At 40.5% G+C, this 21,666-nt stretch overlaps 1 protein-coding gene across 5 annotated transcripts in view; it reads left to right on the top strand.

The window, feature by feature from the left end:
- The first annotated feature begins 17,285 nt into the window (after positions 1-17,285).
- The window catches only part of DDX24 (DEAD-box helicase 24), a 29,960-nt gene continuing 25,579 nt past the window's right edge, over positions 17,286-21,666 (top strand). Inside the window, exons 1-2 of one of the 5 annotated variants that reach the window (XM_072986608.2) lie at positions 17,431-17,614; positions 21,015-21,094. The gene's annotated coding sequence lies outside the window, so the exon portion shown is untranslated. Of the gene's footprint in view, positions 17,786-21,014; positions 21,095-21,666 lie in introns of all 5 variants that reach the window. The other 4 variants (XM_078383746.1, XM_020814422.3, XM_072986609.2 and 1 more) reach the window with 4 other exon arrangements.

Genomic DNA, 21,666 nt, shown 5'->3' with positions numbered 1-21,666 from the left:
TCCCCCTCGGCAGGCCGGACCCCAGCGGAGACGAAACAGGGAGGGGACGAGGAGGCCACCGGGGCCACTTAGGGCCCCTCGGAGGGGTTCGGCTTCATGGGCCCAGGCGAGCTGACGTCTCTCCCCGTGGCCCTGAAAGGCCTTCCGCCGCCTCCTCCACCGGGCGACCCCGTCCCTCCCTGCTTCTCTCCTTCCTCCCCTCGCGAAGCCGCCGGGGACGAAGGGAGCTGGAGCCGCCTTCGCCTGCGCAGGTGGCAGTAGTAGTAGTAGCAGCAGCAGCGCGGAGCCCGTTGCCAGGGTAACGAGTCGCTACAGCGGCCTCGGTGGGGCAAAAAGAGCAGCCCGAATGTACGAATATCGGAACGCGGATGGGAGGAGGGGACTTTGATTACTGCTCAGGCTCCTGGTGGGGGGGAGTCAGACCCGCCCCCCTCCGAAGACAGTTATTCCCGAGCTTGGGTGGCTTTGCTGGTCAACGGTTCGTTCCCATTTAAACCTCTTCGACAGAAACTTGCCTCCTGAGGCAACCTGCTCGCTCTCTTTGTCATTGAACCCTGGCTTGTTGCAGAGGATTCTGGGATTTTACAGCGTGGGCTTGGAACGGGGCTGGGAAGAGTCGGGTTCAAGCCAGAAGACGTCTGCGCGCTGTGACCTTGGGTCAAGCCACCATCTGCTTGCCTCTCTCCTACAGTTTTCGCACCGTCAGCAATCATCCACACTGCAGTCAGCCAGCAAACAAGAGGAGATCGGTGCTCATGACTCTAAATTAATTGAGGGAGCAAAATTCTATAAGGGACGGCTCCTCCTGACAGATCTGTCTTAGATTAATGGAACCAGAGACCTATATGAGTACTGTATATGAGAATAAAATCCAGTCCCCTGCCTATGCAGAAAAGCGGTAACAAAAGTATCCTTGACAAATGGCCATCCAAGGTATGTTTTGAAACCTCAAATAAAGGTCCACCATTTGCTAAGGTACACTTCTCCTTTCTACAATGCTGGGGTTAGAAGCACTGAAACACACACCCCCGTATTTCAAAATCCTTTCCAAACAGTACCTTGTGAGGTGAGCCTTAAAAGTTCTTATGTCCCTCTGATCTAGAAACTGAATTAGAGCTGTTGTGTTTGGGGGGGGGGGGGATTTAGACCACTTTGATGCCTTCGGTGTTGAACTCATGGGGTTCTGGACAGCTAGGACCACAGTATTCATTCATTCATTCATTCATTCATTCATTCATTCATTCATTCATTCGAATATTTAGGTTTTGAAACCTCCAGTAAAGATCCACCATTCAGCCACACTGGGGTTATGACCACTTGACCCCCATGTAATTCAGACTCCATATACTGTACCGTATAACTTTTATGCCCCCCAAAACATAACTACAAAGCATAAATAGTTGATAACACATACAGAAAAGATGGGTTTACTGCATTAGCTGTTCAGCATGCCCCGGTACCCTCCCCAGCCACCACATGGAACCATCATGCCAGGACAGGGGGCTGGCAGGGCCTCTCCCATCAAACTGCCCCCCTGCACCACCAAAAATAGGAGCCTTAGTAAGGCCAAAACCAACCTTTATCAGGCCATTTCCTGGAGATGAATGGCAGCACACTGTTTACTGAATCTTTTTGTATTTAATGTTTGTTTATTGAAAAAAATGTATAACCAAAATTGTGCTGCTCAGATCCACGAAGTTAAAGGGAGACACACAGTTCCTTCTACTACTCCTAAGCTCTCACCCTCACAATAAGTTTCCTAATGTTTAGTCAAAATCTGTTTTCTTGTAATTTGAATCTGTTTCTTTGGGTCCTGCTCTGTGGAGCTGCAGAAAATGCTTCAAGTTCGAGGCCTTTCAATATAAGAGAATCTTATATATACAGCCTGTCTTCATGTTCTTAGAAAACCTACTACTGTATAGTATTATGATTTTTATTGTTATTCTTCCTACTACTGTTACTCTTCTGACTTTTATACTATTATCTTTCAAACTTATTAATTTTGTTTTTCCATCCTGGAATATACAATAGCCCTGAGTCACATGTCCTTAAAATATCTGTGGCTGAAAGCAGGATCCAATAAGGGTAGTGTTGGAGTGGAATTTCTTGCATTTTGGTCAAGGATCCTGAAAGTCCATATCTCTTCTTACAGGGTGTGTGTGGTTTTCCAGATAACGGTTGAAGTGCAGTTTCCATCAGCCCTAGCCAATATAGCCAATGGTGAAAGATCATAGGAGTCAATGGTCTAATATCTTGAGTGCCATATATTCTGTAATCCTGACTTAGTGAACTGTGCTTCAGCATTCTCTGTGGTATTGCATATTGTTAGTATTGGGGCTGGCTCTAGAATTCAAGTATCCTGTAGGCAAGACATCCTTGCCCTCCATCAGTGTATGACATTTGATTCACCATTACACATTTCCCTTCAACAACACTGGGGATAGGGATGTCAGACCCCAAAGTAGTTCAAAATCTGTTATGCCCCCCCCAAAAAAAACACAACTACAAAGCATAAACTAATTAACACACATACACACAGATATACAGAATAGTTCTATCAGGGTTTTCTTCCATAACATTAAAAGTACCTATGACCCTCTGATCTAGAGGCCAAATTAGAGATGTTGTGTTTGGGGGACCATAGACTACTTTGATGCCTTCAGTGCTGAACCCATGGGGTTCTGGGTGGCCAGGGACACTATCTTTTTCTTTATTTTTAAAACCCACGTGTAACCCAAACTGTGCTGTTCCGACCTGTGCAGTTCGACAAAGAAGTGTATTTATTTGCTAGTCCAAAAAACCAGTGCCTGAACAACCAGTCTCTCTTCTTCTTGACTTCTATTTCTGCTGCCAGCTTCCTCAAGAACTATCACCAGCAACAGCAATAGTCATAGCCATGCTTGGGCAGCTGAACCTCTGCAACCCTTCAGGGGCACCTAGTGTCCACATTGGCCAGAATCCTATTGTTATCCTATTGTCATCCTATTGTCAGCATGAGGTTGCTGTGGCTAATTGCAGTTAATTGATGAGATGCCAAGGTATATCTAAGTCACATTCACCAACTGCACAGCTGAGATGTGCCCCTGTACCTCATCAACTAATGCATTTAGTAATGGCAAGTTATATAGACATTTGGAGAACACCAGTAGTATTTTGTTGACCAATTAACATTGCATTGCTGTGATGAGAAGGGAGAAATCCATAACTGATAACAATACTGTATATAACTGTCCATTTTTTATTTTCCATAGGACCATTTGCACTCATCAAATGTCTACTGTGCTTGTTAGATCAGTGTAAGGAGTGTAGCTTTTTAGACAGTTTCACACCTGATTTGAAAAGTCAGGTTATCTTTTCGTCATGAAAGCCTTTTTATTCTTTCATTACAAAAGCACCATATATTGATATAGATATGCATGAGAACACAAGGGAACAAGTATATTAAAAGAATACCAACAAAAAGATTGAATAACTGGAGTAGCTCACAACACCCCCTTAAAGGTACCTCAGATCTCTCATTTGGGGCAGTGAACTCAGTTTGAATCTTCACCTCATGTTATGGGCATCTATGCTCATAGAAGGCTAGTTAGTGCTTGGGAAGAAACAACTGGTTGGCTGTCCCATTTTTCACAGTCTCATGTCCTTATGCAATTATGAGGAAATACATAATTTCTCCTGCTTTGTATGTTACCCAGAAAAACAAAACAAAAAACAGATACATGTGTGTGATCATTTTTCTAAACCTACCTGAATACTGTATGTGAAGCCTACAGTATTTGAGAGAGATTGTAGGTTGATCCTCAGTGTGGCATTTAAAACCTCATTATATCTTAATGCATCTCTGTTTAACGTCTCTGGAAGCTACTTCCTGAAGTGACAGTTTCATGTATGCCATGTTAAGATTTGGCCCTGAGTTAACTGCCTCTTTATTAGGCATTTAAATATTCAAATGCAATAACGGCCAGAATTCAACTGGCAATTTAGATGTGTGAGAGTAAAACCACATAAGTCACAACAGCGGATTACTGCTAATTAATGAGATGCCAGTCATGTTCCTGGTTGTGTGCCCAGCCTGTTACATGAATTTTCCTTCCAAAACACTGCGTTGTTATAGGGGGAAGGGCGGATGCGACATACTTCTCGGGAGCATTCTGCAAAGATTTTTTAAGACCAAACACTGAAAGTCCTCCTTTACGTTTAAGAATGGAACAGGCAGGCAAACTAACTCATATTAAACGTAATGAGAGTAGCTTAACTCCTTTTGCTGTGTAACCTATGTTGTAAAACTACTTTATAGTTGTTGAGGTGTGGAGGAATATCGTAAGGCTCATGGATTGTCTCAAGCTGTGTGTTGTCATGACATCTCTTATTCTGCCTTGGTTGCTCAGGCAACTATACATTGGATGTGAGGAACATGTTTGGCCCCACAGGCCAGCAGCTTGTCGCACTCCGATATTTTAATAATTGATAAATAATTACTGTTGCAAAGTTTTGAGTTTCTGGTATTCTTTTTTGCTACATAATACAGATACAGAGGCTCACAGAAGAGAATAGCTACAAGTTTCCCAGAGTCCACCCCTTTCTCATTAACTGGCAGTTAAAGTCTGAATAATTCACTCTCTGAGACAGTTGTAGTAGAAAGAGTAAATATACTTCATTACTTACAGCTGTTAACAGGTCAACAGGAAGAAAATAACTGACATCTTCCAACTGAGGAAAGAGAGGGAAAATGAGCATTTGGCAGAGGGAAAGGGCTCTCTTTGAATTGAAAGATGGAAGGAATGGTTGGTTAGTGCTGGATCACTTCAGTTCAGAAAAGTCTTTCCCTGTCGCGCAACTACAGATAGCATGGGACACTGCAAACAAGAACTCTAACAATAACATCTGAGACTCTGGTATTTAAGGTAACTTCTTAAGAAAGTTAACTAACTTATTTCTAAAATCTGAGATGACATTGTTACTGATTTCTAAAAAAAAAAAAAAAACCAGGATGACAGAGTAGAAGTCCCTTCTGCAACAACCCAGTTTAACTGCCAAAGCGTAAAGGCCTTCTGCCAGGCTAGTCACCCTTGGTAAGGAGTGTCACAGTCTTAGAGCAGCATTGAGAAAGCTCTCTCTCATCTCCCCACAGGACAGGTCTCTGAGCTTGGTAAGACTAAGAGAAGGGCCTTCTCCAAATATCTCAAAGCTCAAGCAAGGACAGGAAGGGGGAAGAGGGTTTTTTTTAGGTAGTCTGGACCCAAGCCCCCCAGGGCTGTATTGGTCATTATAAGCACAATTGAGTCCAGAAAGAGATGGATGCTCACTGGAAGTGTCATAACAAGGAAACAATGTGCTCCCTGCAACTGACACTAGCCAATATTCTGCCCATTTTGAACCAGTTGAGGTATCTAAAAAATATCAAAAGTAGTTTAATTTAATGCTAATCCAAATGTCATTAAGATATGCACTCCTGTGGCCAATGCATGTAACACATTAGTATCAGCTGTGCTGATGTGTTCTTGACCACCACCAAAACCTAGGCATCCAGCTTTAGGCTTAAATCCAGAGTATACCCAAACTGCAAACCTGGGTCTTCAAATGGTGTGTGGCATTTACATTACAATCATATTACTTATATCATTGATACCCTACCTTCACACTAAAATGTAGCAGTCAAGGCAGCTTACAAACTTTTTAAAAGAATAAAAGCACAATTAGCTCATAAAATCATAGCCCCGCTGTAAAGCCATTCATATCAAATAAACATGTTAAAAACAATTTAAACCAACAAAGATACTGTTAAAAAAGTAGCACGGGGCAGATTAGACATCATAAACCATTCTTTTAAAATGTGGTTTTACACTGTTATTAAAATTAGCCAAAATGGAAAGAGATCTAGACTCAGAAAGGAGTGTATTCATCTGAAGGCCACCCATCCAGAACAGATTCAGTCCTTATTCCCTGGTCAGCCTTTCTGCCGGCCAGCAACACCTCTATCTTGGTTTCCAAACCTTCTGTTTGCTGGATCTGTTTGCTGTGAAGTTGTTCTCTAAAGGAAGGACCGCCTGCTTCCATAGGAGCCTACCTGGCAGTTAAGAACTAGCCAGGGGTACCTTTCGAAAGAGCCATCCCTCAAGGAGGTAAGAGGGAGGTCTTGTAGACAAAGGACTTTTTCGGCAGCTGCCCCCAGACTATGGAATGCCCTCCTGACTGAGATTCATCTGGCACCAACGTTAATGACATTTCGGCACCAGGTCAAAACCTTCCTTTTCCAGAAGGCTTTTAATTGAAATAACATCAACTGTGGGTCCTGATGGCAATTTTAATTGTACTTTAATCATTTTATCGTTTATTTTATTTTAATTGTTGTAAGCCGCCCAGAGACCTTTTGGTAGAGTAGGCGGCATATAAGATAGATAGATAGATAGATAGATAGATAGATAGATAGATAGATAGATAGATAGATAGATAGATAGATAGATAGATAGATAGATAGATAGATAGATAGATAGATAGATAGATAGATAAATAAATAAATAAATAAATAAATAAATAAATAAATAAGCATTTAAACGGCTTTAACATGTTCCAGTTGTTCTAGATCATTCCAGTGTGATTTTAATTGACATCTGTCAGTGTGGCATGGAGTAGGAATGCCTTAATTTAAAAAAAAAATGTACATTTGTTTGCCGTCATCGATTCCATTATTGACATCAAAGTCTGGTTTAGAACTAGAATAGCTTTCTTGGTAGCACACTTTAAGTTGGATTTCATCAGCATTGAATAAAATATAACCAATCCCTAAATAAACAGTTTAAATACTAGACATATTACAGTCTGAGCCAGCCACCACTGGTCATTATTCCTAATTAGCAACACTGGAAAAATTATTTTGGGAGCTGAGATTATGTTGGCTGAAAATTGTATTCAAAAACGGTAAGTTTTCCAGGCACTGTTAATGAAAGTAGGTAAATGCATGACCTCACATCCTTATGTCTTAAGTTCTTTTTTCTCTAGCATTTGGAAATTGAATTCTGAATTAATTCCACTGAATACACTGTACGGCAAACAAGGCTGCACTAAGACTGGAACTTTGTAAGTTAGACACATACACCTCACTGCCACGTCATAGCACCGCCCTTCAGCACCATTAACTTTTAAATTTATTTTAATGTTTTCTGAAATGCCAACCAGCACACAGATTGCTGATGCTAACAAAATTGGCACTAACAAAATGTTGAGGGCTTCCTCACAATCTTCCGCCAAACACAAAAGAGTTAAGTTAATTATGGGGCAGTGGGAAATCAAGAGAATTTTTTTAGTAGCTATGTGATCCTTGTGTAAAACTAAATTCAGTGTTGTGTGATTCTTTTATTGGATTACTAAGATGTCAAAACTCCAGCAGGCTTTCAAATTATTCAGAACTCTTTGGCAAGCAATATGTTACAAAATTTAGAGGAAAAAAGCAAGAAAATATGGCCAAGTGCAGTAGCTATTATCCTTGTGGGAAGACCAACTTGCAAAGTAAAGGTTGCAGATTTAGCAAAAGAAAAGAAATGATGTTAAATTATCATTTGACAACTGCTGTAAGGAAATTGGAACTGACCTTAGTAAGTAGGGAGGGATTGTTGAAGCATATATAGAGCACGTTTAGGGCACCAAAGATGAGCATGTGAGAATGAAATGTACACAAAGGTTTTAATGAAGGAGAGGAGCACACTAACCTCTTGTATGGAGAGGCACTAAGTGCTATTATGCAAATATGACTGCTTTATTCTTAGCAAATGTGCCCTCCTGCTAATGGATTCAGGATTGTGGCCTAAGGTTGCTGACAGCTCTACTGAAATTTTTTCAATGGTCTTACATGTGCCGGCAGCAAGAGGCAGTTTGCAATGAAGAGCATTTCCTCTCCTACACCTCTTCCATGTTGCATTTGGCTTGGGGAGAGGAAAATGAAATTACATGGCCTGTTATTGAAGTTCATGCACATTCTAATTATACTTTTCATCCTGAACAGACACTCAGATACAAGGGAACAGCCAGAAATGTCTCTGCAAATGACAATAATGAAACTATGAAGCAGCAGTTTCTTAGCAACAAACTGGAAGCTGTGTTAAGTGATGTTCTTATTTTTATCAAGGCTGGAGTGTATCGGTAATTTGGCTTTTCTATGCCAGATTTTTTTTTAATATACTCAGATATTTCATTCCTCCCCCAACCTCCATTTACTGAGGGAGTGAGGGCATGATGAAAGGATTGCTACCCTTTTTTCCCTGACAGATGTGCTTTATATTTAATAATTTGTTGATAAATAAATTCTACGGAGGCAGTTTTTTCCCTGTGGAATGAAAATAGAAAGTGGGACAGCTTTTCCTGTTGAATTTCTGGTAGAAAAAGAAAGAAATTGGGGACCTTGAAGATGCCCTTCCAGCAGTGAGCACCTGGACAGCAGGCTTGGCAAACACATGTGTCAGGCAATCGCATAGGTGCTAACCATATGAATGTGAATGTGATTGTGCTCCCTTTAACTGCAGGTCTTACGGGGAAGAGGAAATGTCAGTAGTGCCATCACCATACCATCCTCAACACATCCCTCTTATTATTTTGAAAGCTAAGCAGGGCCAGACTCAACTATTACTTGGATGGAGGAGTGCAACAGAACACTAGATATTTTGCTGAGGAGAGGCTGTAGCTCACTGAGGATGTATTGGTCACAGTTTCAACCCCCAGCAATGTTAGTTAGGGCTGGGAAGGAATCTTGTCTGAAACTTTGGAGAGCCACTGATAGTCTGCAGTGACAGTACTCGATTACAGAGACCAATGGGCTGACTCAGTATAAGGCTGCTTCCTATGTAAAGTGGTGCCTCGCAAGACGAATTTAATTCATTCCGCGGTTAATGTCTAGCGAAAAATTCATCTTGCGAAACGCGTTTTCCCCAGAGGAATGCATTGAAATCTAATTCATGTGTTCCTATGGGCAAAAAAAGTCAGAACAAAATCAAATTTGGTTTACAGAGGGTTTATTAAGTGCAGATGATTTAAAAAATTTCAATCAAAAAACTTTTTAAACATCATAGAAAACATTTAAAAATCAGCAAACATGGGGCAGGACCAAAAAACAGAAACCAATTGTCTTGCGAAGCATGGCCATAGGAATATTAGTCTTGCATGTCATCAACCCCATTGCCAAAACCATTTGTCTTGCGAGTTTTTTGTCCTGCGAGGCATTTGTCTTGCGAGGCACCACTGTATTTCTGTAGAAGTGCTTTACCAAATGAAATACGGCAAGTGTTATTGAAAGCCAGTCATTGACCAATTCAATCTAAACATGCCTGGAGACTCATGTATGTAACTGGAAGTTTCTAAGGCAAAAGGAACCCAGCATGGTATAGTGGGTAGAGTGAGGGACTAGACACTGGAGATCAGGGTTTGATTCCCCACTTGGCCATGGAAACTCACTGGGGATGTGGAACTGGTAAAATCACTCCTTAAATATCTCACCTTATTAGAGTCACTGTAAGTCAGTTCCTACTAGATGGCACATAACAAAGTCAGCATGAGATACACTGTCACCTTGCTCAAATGGTGTAGATAACTGCTTCTAAGATCAATAGGGGTTTATAAAGCTGCACAGGTTTGCAATTCCGTCAAATTTAGCCCATTTATCAAACATAGCTGTTCAAAGAAATTTCACATCATGAGCTAGAAAAGTCTACATGCATTGTTTTCAGGAGCTATGTGTAGCGCTGTATAGTACACATACCTTTCAAAGAAAACGCTGCCTCTCAGTCATTTTTTTATTTATGGGGATTAAACTGGGACGGTAACTAGGGCAACTATGAAAAGTAATGACTTCCAGTGTGTTCACTTAATATTGATATCCCCAACATGGAGACAATGGCTGAAATCCTATTGAGTAGCTATGCTTGTGTAACTCAATGTTATGCAGTAGTAATGAGCCTAATTGTATCAAGATTCACTAAGCATTTTTTCTAAGGTGTACTGTACAATCCTCATTCCCTGCGTGTAACCTCCAGCAAATTTACACAAGTGTAACAGTATGCTTCACATAGACAAACAGGATTCCTGCTAATCATGAGCAAGTTTGACCAAGTTATATAACCTCAAGGAAGATGTTGTAGCAACAAGTTACAGTTCTGAACTTCTGCAGCATTTCTACCTGCCTTAGTTACAAACCTATTTCGAATATGATCTCCTAAAAGTATTAACATTTACTCTCTAAATTTCTACCATGTCTTTCTTCAAGATCAAAATTAGAGAGGTTTACAGAAAGTAAAATGAAGAACATAAGATAAACATACATTTGGTTTTAAAATCCTGATAACTCGTTAATAAAGGTGACTCAATAAGGAGTACATAAAAGCACTCTATTTTTAAAAAAATATGTTTAAAAAATAATAATTGGACTAAACGTTTTCTTAAATAAGAAGATTTTGCTTGCCTCCGGAACTTTAAGACCAATTGATTGTGGACAGTTTGCATAGCAGGATGCCTCTTGGAAGGTGATTGTAATAAAGTCTCTCCAACACTGTAAGTAAATCCTTGGGTGACTTGCAGAAAAGAAATGTAACTTCTTTCAGTTTAATATCTTAGGGACCTGAGTATGCAGGGACTTCTGCTAATTCTGTTTTTTGGAGCACTTTATATGTGTGCCAAATTATAGGATGATGAGAAATACCTTTAAAGTTTTGTGTGAAGAATATGATATGTAGTCTTGCCAATATCAAGGTGTAATAACTGTTCTTTCCATGGAATATGGGAAGGTGTGAGATGCATTGGGGATGTAAGGTAGGTCTGAGCTAATGTGCACCCTTAGGCTTCTATCTCCATGCTTTCTGTCACAGCACCTGAAGAGGCTTCAGATGAATGCCAATCATTCACAGCCCCTACTGCCCTTACTCACAGCCCCTACTGCCCTAATCAGAAGCTATCTATGTATGCAAAGGTAAAACAGCCAGAGAACCAACCTGAATACTACAAGGGCAGCTAGCACGCAATTACTGAGAAATAATGAAGCAGTCAAATCTATTATAATTCATACATTCAGCTGAGAGAATGGTTTTGCCTACTTTACTGAGCACTGATTAATTTCAGAAAAAAATGTTAGTACACCTTGGCCTATTTAAGATGTCCGAGAAGCAATGGCAGATTCTACAGAGATGAAAGCTTGCTAATTATTTCAGTAATTATGGTTCACTGTCTGGCTCCAGCCTCTCTTTTCCAGAAACCTCCTGTTTGCTCTCTCTGTCTATGTGTCACACAGTAAGAAAAGCTGTTCCAGCCATCTGCCCATCTTGCAGCCATAACTCAAAATCCATTCTCACTCTGGTGTATAAATTAAGTTGTACTTTTCCTTTTTGCCAAGATCATCCTGCAAAAGATCTCTCAATCTCACAGGAGAAAATAACATGCTGAGTCTTTTTGAAGTGTGCTTTCCACCTACAGCTACTAGGAACTCCACCACATGCACCCCCATCATATTACTCTGCATATGCCACTTCTCTCAATAAAAAAATGCATGGGGGAGAGAGCAACAGGAGCAGAACAATAGGAAAAGTAAGAGAAAATAACATGGTGCTGATTTAGGTAGCATTTCAACCATGTTATTGTATTGAGATCATTTAACAGCCTTGCAGGGTCAGAACAACTGACATTTAAAGAAAAATGATATAAGTGCACCGTGCACAGCATTCCAGTCGCTTGTGATTAATTTCAACAATGTCACTTTATTAATGGGTTTTATTTTAGGGTGGCTGAACACAATGGACAAAGGGGCTCCTCCTCTGCCTATAACAGTAGACCAGCAAAGTCAATTTCACAAATGCACCCAAATGAGGAAGGGAGACAGCTACAGGAAGAATATAAACTGTTCATGCAAACAATCACAGGTTGGGTCCCAAAATCTTCAAACAGATTGGGAAATACCCTCTCTTCTCTTAAACCATGGAGAGTTCCTGCCAGTCGTTGTATGGACAATACGGATATGCACTACCTTTCTCCTTAATGCTTTTGGGCAAATGGGAGATGCCAGCATTGGGCTGGGGGGGGGATGTGGAATTTAGGAGAGAATTAAAATTATAGGTCTCAAATATTCAAGACCTAGAATTTCCAGGACGTAGAACTGTAATTTTCTCCCAGGTTCCACATCTCCCCCGCTGGTATTTCCCAGTTGCCCAAAAAGTGTTGGGAGAAAACGGCAACTCAGAAATGAGAAATGTAACTTTTTAGGACTACCTCTCCCAGAGTACTTTAGCCAGCATTGTCTGTGAGAGTGAGCGTTAGGGTATTCTGGACCCTGGAGCCCAAATTATACCTTATTCTATCTTGACAGCAGCTAGTCAAGAGTACTTTCTCAATGGCTCAATCCCAAACTTTTTCTAGCACAGGTATCTGTGCTTTAACTGTTTAACAACTCCGAGAGGGGCTGACTCTAGAAATCCTTCTGTCTCTCCTTAGCAAAGGGACTCTGTGGGGGAAACACTACAGTCCAGAGCTTGGACAAGTTATCTTTTTAAGCTACAATTCTCCAAATGTTCCAAGTAGAACTGAGAGCTCTAATACAAAAAGTAACTTTTTAATGTCTTGCTAATCTATGAATAACACCTGGTCATGGGCGAACGGTGAGTTGAGAAATCCGCCCCTCTAAAAAGGTAACTGCTTTTTAAAATTGTATGTGCACATTCATTAGTTGAAAATTTTAAAAAGCTTTTTTTAAAAAAGTCTTTTCAGAAATGCCATATTTCAATACATGTGTATGGCAATAAGAACAAGGATTAGATAGGAAAAGAAATAAATATTATGATGATGTACTCCAGCTCCATTCCTTGCCTCTGGATCTTTTAAATGTTTCCTCCCTGTTTTCCTTTTTAGGAAACATATTTTCCCCAAATTTACATATGACAATAAGACAGAGCTCCAGGGCAACCTATCTTTTTGTTCCTGAGCTGTGCTCCAGGGCGTTCTGCCCAGTCACTCCTACCAGGTGCCTTTTGCTAGTGTGATAAACCCAAGTAAGCAGAAATAACCAGAAGGCAAAACCTTAGCATTGCATCAGAACCAGGACTCTCCAGTAGTCGGTGTCAAACAAACCAGGAACTAGATAGGTAAAGGAAAAGGTTCCCCTTGACAATTTTTGTTCAGTCGTGTTCGACTCTAGGGCGCGGTACTCATCCCCGTTTCCAAGCCATAGAGCCAGCGTTTTGTCCGAAGACAATCTTCCGTGGTCACATGGCTAGTGCAACTTAGACACGGAATGCTGTTACCTTCCCACCGAGGTGGTCCCTATTTATCTACTCGCATTTACATGCTTTCAAACCGCTAGGTTGGCGGGAGCTGGGACAAAGCGACGGGAACTCACTCCATTGCGTGGATTCGATCTTACGACTGCTGGTCTTCTGACCCTGCAGCACAGGCTTCTGCGGTTTAGCCCACAGCGCCACCACGCCCCTATCGTAACTGGCTAACAATTTATAAATGCTTTAGATTCTGGTTGATAGGGGAGTGACCGATCAGGAGCCCTGGATGCAATACTGTACTGTACTAAGCTTTTGCATTGTGTGGTTATGTTAGCCACTTTTGTTGGAATGACTGGCCAAAATACACCAGCCCATTTCTTATGAAAATTAATTTTTCCCCATAATTCTGACGTATTAGTAGTGCACATATGCAGGCCACAACTATGTACCCCCAATGGATGGAATGGCACAAGCTTTACGGTGGTTTAAAGTGCACCCAATGTACACCATTTTAAACCATTGTAGGATTAATGACTCTGGCCAGTCAGGCTTGTCTTAGCAGGCTATGGCTGAAATCCTCTTGCATAATGTAGTGTATTGCACTAGAGTAGCCCTATTGAATCAGTAGAGATTTAGCAAGTCAAGTCCTCTGTGTGTTCCATTGATTCAATTATGCAATTTACTTCGATATAATAAATCACAACTAGACTAGGTCCACTTGAACCAATGGAACTTACAAAGACGTTGAGACTCAATGAATCTTCACTGATCAAATGGGCCTACTCTAGTGCAACTTACTACACTAAGCAACAGGATCTCGGTGTACACATAAAAATATTAATTCAAACTTGAGCATAACTTTAACCCTTCCCCATGACATAACTAACATTTATTGAAAAACACCTTGATTGCTGATAACAGGCTATCTGTGTAATCATTACTTTGATTGATCCTTACCAGAGTGAAACATTATTAGTATCACCCTTTTTTCTTATCTAACATGGTCCCCCTCCATCTACTATGTTCTCTTGTGTTTGTAAATTTGGGGCCTTACTATTATGCTCTGTGTTTTCTGGGGAAGTGGATTGTTATTTCTCAATGCTCACATACGGTATTATGTTATGCCATGGACATTATGTTTATGGAAATTAATTGGTTTTTAAGGTGCTGTAACTTTTTATTTTTATAATCCATGCTGAAACAGGTTAACACAGGTTTCTTTGAACATTCGTCATGAAAAGACATCCATCTTCTTTAGCATGAACTGAGTTGCCCCTAGTCACCTCCAGCATTTCTCAGGGTGGTGATGGGGGATGTGGTGCAGAGAATTATAACAATGATCAACACTCATGAGGTATTTCAAAAACTAAATCAGACCGGTTATGGCAAAGAAAATGAATTCAGTCTACAAAAAAAAAAAAACCCACAAAAATGTAGGATGCAGGGTTATTTTTACAAAGCTAATCTGATGGCCCATCTGGGATTTAGAAATTATTTTGTTCTGTCTAAATTATATTTTGGTGCTCTGTTGTTGTTTTCTATCTCAATAAATTAAAAGCAATACTATATTGTTGTACTTTTATGTTTGCAGTTCATTGTTTGGCAGCTGGTACACCTGGTGATGACATTCCAGTGGAACTATTTAAAATCTTAAAAGATGACATTAAGAAGAGGTGGCAAGAATACACAGAGGAATTATACCAGAAAGATCTGGATGCCACAGACAACCCAGATAGCATGGTTTCTGACCTTGAGCCAGACATCCTGGAGAGTGAAGTCAAGTAAGCCTTAGAAAGCATGGCTAACAACAAGGCCAGTGGAGGTGATGGCATTCCAGTCGAACTATTTAAAATCTTAAAAGATAACACTGTTAAGGTGCTACACACAATATGCCAGCAAATTTGGAAAACTCAGCAGTGGCCAGAGGACTGAAAAAGATCAGTCTACATCCCAACCACAAAGAAGGGCAGTGCCAAAGAATGCTCCAACTACCGTACAATTCCACTCATTTCACACGCTAGCAAGGTTATGCTCAAAATCCTCCAAGGTAGGCTTCAGCAGTATGTGGACCAAGAACTCCCAAAAGTACACGCTGGATTCCGAAGGGGCAGAGGAACTAGAGACCAAATTGCTAACCTGCGCTGGATTATAGAGAAAGCAAGAGAGTTCCAGAAAAACATTTACTTCTGCTTCATTGACTATGCAAAAGCCTTTGACTGTGTGGACCACAGCAAACTATGGCAAGTCCTTAAAGAAATGGGAGTGCCTGATCACCTTGTCTATCTCCTGAGAAACCTATATGTGGGACAGAAAGCAACAGTTAGAACTTGATATGGAACAACTGATTGGTTCAAAATTGGGAAAGGAGTACGACAAGGCTGTATATTGTCCCCCAGCTTATTTAACTTATACATCATGCGGAAGGCTGGACTGGAGGAATCCCAAACCGGAACTAAGATTGCCGAAAGAAATATCAACAACCTCCAATATGCAGATGATACAATTCTGATGGCAGAAAGTGAGGAGGAATTAAAGAACCTTGTAATGAGGATGAAAGAGGAGAGTGTAAAAAACGGCCTGAAACTCAACATCAAAAAAACTAAGATCATGGCCACTGGTCCCATCACCTCCTGGGAAATTGAAGGGGAAGATATGGAGGCAGTGACAGATTTTACTTTCTTGGGCTCCATGATCACTGCAGATGGAGACAGCAGCCACGAAATTAAAAGACGCCTGCTTCTTGGGAGGAAAGCGATGACAAACCTCGAAAACATCTTAAAAAGCAGAGACATCACCTTGCCAACAAAAGTCCGAATAGTCAAAGCTATGGTTTTTCCTGTCGTGATGTATGGAAGTGAGAGCTGGACCATAAAGAAAGCTGACCGCCGAAGAATTGATGCCTTTGAATTGTGGTGCTGGAGGAGGCTCTTGAGAGTCCCCTGGACTGCAAGGAGAACAAACCTATCAATTCTAAAGGAAATCAACCCTGAGTGCTCACTGGAAGGACAGATCCTGAAGCTGAGGCTCCAGTACTTTGGCCATCTCATGAGAAGAGAAGACTCCTTGAAAAATACCTTGATGTTGGGAAAGAGTAAAGGCAAGAGGAGAAGGGGACGACATAGGATGAGATGGTTGGACAGTGTCTGCGAAGCAACCAACATGAAATTGACACAACTGCGGGAAGCAGTGGAAGATAGGAGGGCCTGGCGTGCTCTGGTCCATGGGGTCACGAAGAAAAAGTACCTTATAAATAACCAAAAAAAGTCCAGTATTAACTTGGCTCATCTATATCCCAGTTTCTTTTCGGCAAAAACAACAGGAGTCGGCATTCCTGATCTTTTCAGAAGACAGAGAAAATACTTCATTAATGTGTGACAGCAGGATGAAGTGGTTAAACACTTCAAGCAGAAATTGATTGTATGAATATTAAACCTACATTTACTTGTTATTTTCATCTGTGGAATTCTGGGGGATATGCATTGCTTTAATTAATTACTAATGTGCCAAACCTGGGCTACTTAAAAAAATAATAATATTGGATACCATAACAGAAAAATAGTAAGACGAAAGTAAAAAATGTTCTTTCAAATAAAATCAACAACAACAATGTATTATTTAGAGTGGTCGAAATGACTAGATAGGTGGGGTATAAATAAATAAATAAATAAATAAATAAATAAATAAATAAATAAATAAATAAATAAATAAATAAATAAAATATTTCTATTTTCCTCCTAACAATTCCTATAAATTAAGCAAGATTGCCATAAAACTTAACCCACTCACACCAATAGCTTACAATCGGATAACAGAAACGAAAGAACAAACGGGAGACAAAAAAAGAAGCAAAATCCATGCCTCTCAGACTTTCCTCCCCCTTGCATTTCATGTTTCCATCTAAGATAGAGAAACGGTGGCATAACGTGGGATTGTTAGCCTACAATTCCCAAGAGCCTCACCTACCAAGGTTAATCGCAAGGAATTGTGGGAGTTGTAAAAAAAATCGGTCGAAAAGTGCTCCCGTTTATTTAAGCCCTTTGTGTCCTTAGAGGCCTCACATACCCAAGAATAGAAGGGATGTGGAAAAAAAGTTTCCGTACCTAAACCATCCTTTAAACTAAGAAGTAAAATGAAGCAACCAAGCGCGTTGAGAAGCATTTTGACCCTCCGGGCGCCTGGTATTGACGTAATGAGATATGGCCGCCTCCGTCGTGTTCCCACGTGGTTGGGATTCCAGGAAGCGGCGCGGTTGAGTCTACCGGATTACTCCAAAGGAAGTCTCGGTTGTGATTGATCGTGTCGTGGAAGCTGGTGGTGTCCTGAACAAATGTAGAGAGAAGTGTGAATGTGCTGCAGTAGGGAGGGCGAGGAAGTTGGTAAGCGGCTCCATTTTCCGTGCTCTGTCCTTGTGGAGCGGAGTGTCTCTTGTTTTTAAAGGACATTTCAGGCTTATGGTGTTTTGTAATTCCTGTTTATGTACCGCCCTTTCTTCTGAGAGCTGAGGCTTAGGAGTGATCCCATTTTGCCTTCACAACAACCCTTTAAAGGTAGGATTAAAAGGGTCATCTCAGTGAGCTTCATGGCAGAGGGAGAATCTGAATTTAGGGCTTCTCTCATTAACTGGAAGTAATTGAAATCAGTAAGATTCCTGAGCAGATTTGGAGTAGGATGGGCCTGACATACACGTGTAGTGGTTCCATATTTGGTCGACTCAACTATTTTAATGCAGTTATTGCATACAGCTTCTCCTGGGGATGATTGTTATGCAGTTTGTTTTTGTTCACTGTCCTGACTGGTGATTCTTGATTAGCTGAGATTTAAAAGGTGCCTCTTATCTTCCTCCCTGTTTTTAAAATAGTTAGTTTCTCCCCTGATACTTTTATGCTTTGATCTTATAATTGCTTCTTATAATTTTTTTCATCTTGTGGAGGAACTCGATTTTGGCATTTTGGGATTATTTGTTCCTTGTTTGTTTTTTGAGTTAGTCACACTTAACAAATTATTGACACAAATTTGACAGGGCAGCCCCCCCCCCGACTTTGTAGTTAGGCAAGATACACTGTTGAATTACAGCTTGTTGTACAGCTGTTTAAAAATAGATACACTTTGAAGGGGAAACATACAGGTCTTATTGCTAAACATTGGATACGGTGTCATAATGTAACCCTGATTTCTCCAAATTTGTAATTTTGGATTATGGTTGACCTGGTAGATAAATATTCCAAGAGTTTATGGAAATGGAGGCCTAAGTCAATTCTTTTGTCCAACCTAAAGTAGACCCATTGCATCAGTGCGAACAAGTTTAGTCAACAGTTATGTAGATTCCATTGATTCAGTAAGACTCTTCAGTTGGGAGCTAGCTGGATAACAGTCATTTAGATATCTGGCTACAGAGCCAGGGATTGGGATTTCGATTCCCCACTGTGCCTCCTGCAAGTAGATCCAGCCTGTAGGGCCTTGGTGAACCATTTCTGATTATTCTCTATCTGGAAAGGTCACCATAAGTCAGAATCTACTTAGTACAGCATGTTGATGATGATTCCAATTAGAAATAAAAATTAGATTTATTTATTACTTACTACATTTGTGTCCTGCCTCAAGGTAATATATCTTTATGTCAGCACTCTGAAGTAGGTCAAGGTGAGATATTGAGATAGGCCAAAGGTTGCTCAGTGGCCAGAATCCTCTTGTCATTTTGCACTTTGGGAGACAAATCGTTATAGGTTGCAAAGTCGGGATAGATATTTTTAGTTGCGCACTAAACTGCACTCAGCCTGCAACAGATAATGTTTGTGTTGACTCTAACTTGCAGCAGTTTGCCTCCCAATGTTATGCCATGGACACTACATTCCTGAATGACGTAAATAGAATTTTGGCCGTCGAGTTTCATGGGCCCAATGGAGAGTTAAACTATGATCTCCTGAGTTCTAATCCCAACAACGCAACCGCTGCACCACACTGGTAGTGCAGTAGTTGTCACTTTAATCATTTTGTTATGCTGTAGCATGTAAATGTGAGTAGATAAATAGGTACCACCACAGTGGGAAGGTCATGGTGGTCCATGTCTAGTCGCGCTGACCAAGTGACCACAGAAACTGTCTTTGGAGAAATGCTGGCTCTGTGGCTTCGAAATGGGGATGAGCACCGCCCCCTAGAGTCGGACATGACTGGACTAAATGTCAAGAGGAACCTTTACTAGTTCCAATATTCTGCGACCTGAGGGATGTCCACCAGCAACACATGAGTACAAGTGCAGTGATCAGGGCCAGACCTAGCACCGTAGTCAAGGCAAGAAGCACTGCTGTCTGTTATGAATTCAGGCAATGTTCCCTCTGATTTCAGGCATCAAATCTGTTGATCAGCATCATCTGTTCTCATAACTTTAATACATGAGGAATACGCAGGCTATTTTTTGATCAATCAAATTCCTAATTCTGTTTTTATTTCTTTAGTAAAGAGCCAAATTCAATTCCTTCCTTTCATGTTTTCTTACTGAAAAGTAAAATTTTAAATTGTATTTCTTTTGTATATTGATTTTTAACTGCTGTTCCATGTTTATCACAATCTTTCAAGCCCATGGATCCCAGTGTAGCAGCTGCCAGTTACAACATAAGTTGTATGTTCTTCCTGTCTGAAAGTTTTAAAAAATGGAATTAATATCAAATTTAGTGAGAATGCTCTTCAGAAAAATGTGTGGAACCAAATGTTCCAAAACCAGGAAGAGAATACAAGCAAGGGCGTATCGATGCATATAACAATATGAGTTGCTCATGTGAATGATTATAAAAAAGAGATTATCAATATAAAGTCTTAATACCTCTGTTTTTAAAATATAAAAAAGCTCAACATACAGGGAAGAACTACCAAAGACAGAAGAAATGCTGTCCCCATATCTTTGGCCTGCCGTCTGTTACCTCTGCCACCAGTACTTTTTCCCCAGGAGTAAGAAAAGATTGCTACAGTATTTCATTTGTAATATATAACATATGTGATAATAGTATTAAGTGCAGCACAAGAGTGTGTGTCCACATATACACATACATACATATATATGTACTCCCTTGTGCTGCACTTAATGTTATGATTCTACTCCTTTTTTCATTTCTGTTGAATTCAGCGAGATCATTTTTATTTTGTTGTCCTCCTTTAATTTTCCTCCATTACACAGTTTCCTTTTCCCATCTTTTTCCTGTTTTCTTTAGTAATTTTTATTGTTCTTAAGAATGTTATTTGAATGCTGTCTTTATCTTTATATTTTGTAAGCCGTCCAGAGTAGATTCTTGAATCTAAATGGGTGGGGTAAAAATGTAACAAATAAATAAATAAAATAATAATTTTTTGTATTAAAGGTGGCAAACAAAAAATTTAAAATTATTAATGCCAGTAAAAAATTGAATGGTAAATGATGCACTTTGGTTCATTTCCAAGTAAAACATTCTAATCTTCACAGAATTTTTGAAGCAATAGCTTTAGAGTTACAGTAGACCCCCCTCGACTTTGACCCCTTGATGTGTGATTTGCCTATGCTTTTCAAACCACCTAATTGTGGACAGTGTCCCCTGTAATATCCAGAACATATACCTATAACCACTTGAAGACTAGGACCAATGCTGAGTTGATTGGCAGTGTTGAGAGAACATGTTGATTGGCGGCACTTCAGCTGGCTCAGTCTGCAACTGCGTAGGCTTTTTTTGCCTTTCATGGTGTCTAAGAAGAGGAAAAGTGATGTACTGCGAGTTAAATCTGCCATCACTTTTTCTTTTCTTTTTCTTTCAGCTGTTACGTTTCCTGTAAGGTTTGGCTTATGGCAGCTCATTTTACAACCATCATTTAGGAATCAGTGAGGTCATAAATATGTAAGTAAGGGGACCTGTGGCCCTGTATTCTCTTAAACCACAATTCCCATTATTGTTGTTTGTTTTATGGTTCAGTCCTCCAAGCATGGTGAATTTGATTTAAATCAAGTGGATTTAAATAACTAGTCAGTAAGACTTGATTTAAATCATGATTCTCATACAGTGGGGTCTCGACTTACGAACGACCCGACTTGCGAACAATTCGAGTTACGAACCTGCCCTATAGGGAAAGTAAGGACTCGACATGTGAACTTCCCTCGAGTTACGAACAGGAAAAAAGTCCCCCCTCCCTCCCCTTAGAGGCTTCTGGAGGGGGGGAAAGGGTCAGAAACTTAAAAATAAATACTGTACTGTTAAATAAAGTCACTTACCAGGCCTTGGTAGCCCCCAAACCACAGGAAAAAGAGCAGGAAAGAGCTAAAAGCCGACACCCAGAAAGAGCCTGGCAGCCATTTTGTGGTTTTCCCCACTCCTCTCCCCGCCTAACAGCTGATCGGCTGGCTCTGAGCAGGCTTGCTCAGCACCTAAAAAGCCTGCCTGAGTGCCTTTGTGCTGAAAAAATCAGCACAACA

The sequence above is a fragment of the Pogona vitticeps genome, chromosome 1 (assembly GCF_051106095.1).
Source record: "Pogona vitticeps strain Pit_001003342236 chromosome 1, PviZW2.1, whole genome shotgun sequence".
Lineage (NCBI taxonomy): Eukaryota > Metazoa > Chordata > Lepidosauria > Squamata > Agamidae > Pogona > Pogona vitticeps.
Note: the sequence above shows the minus strand (reverse complement) of the source record. Positions and strands in the feature narration are given on the sequence as shown.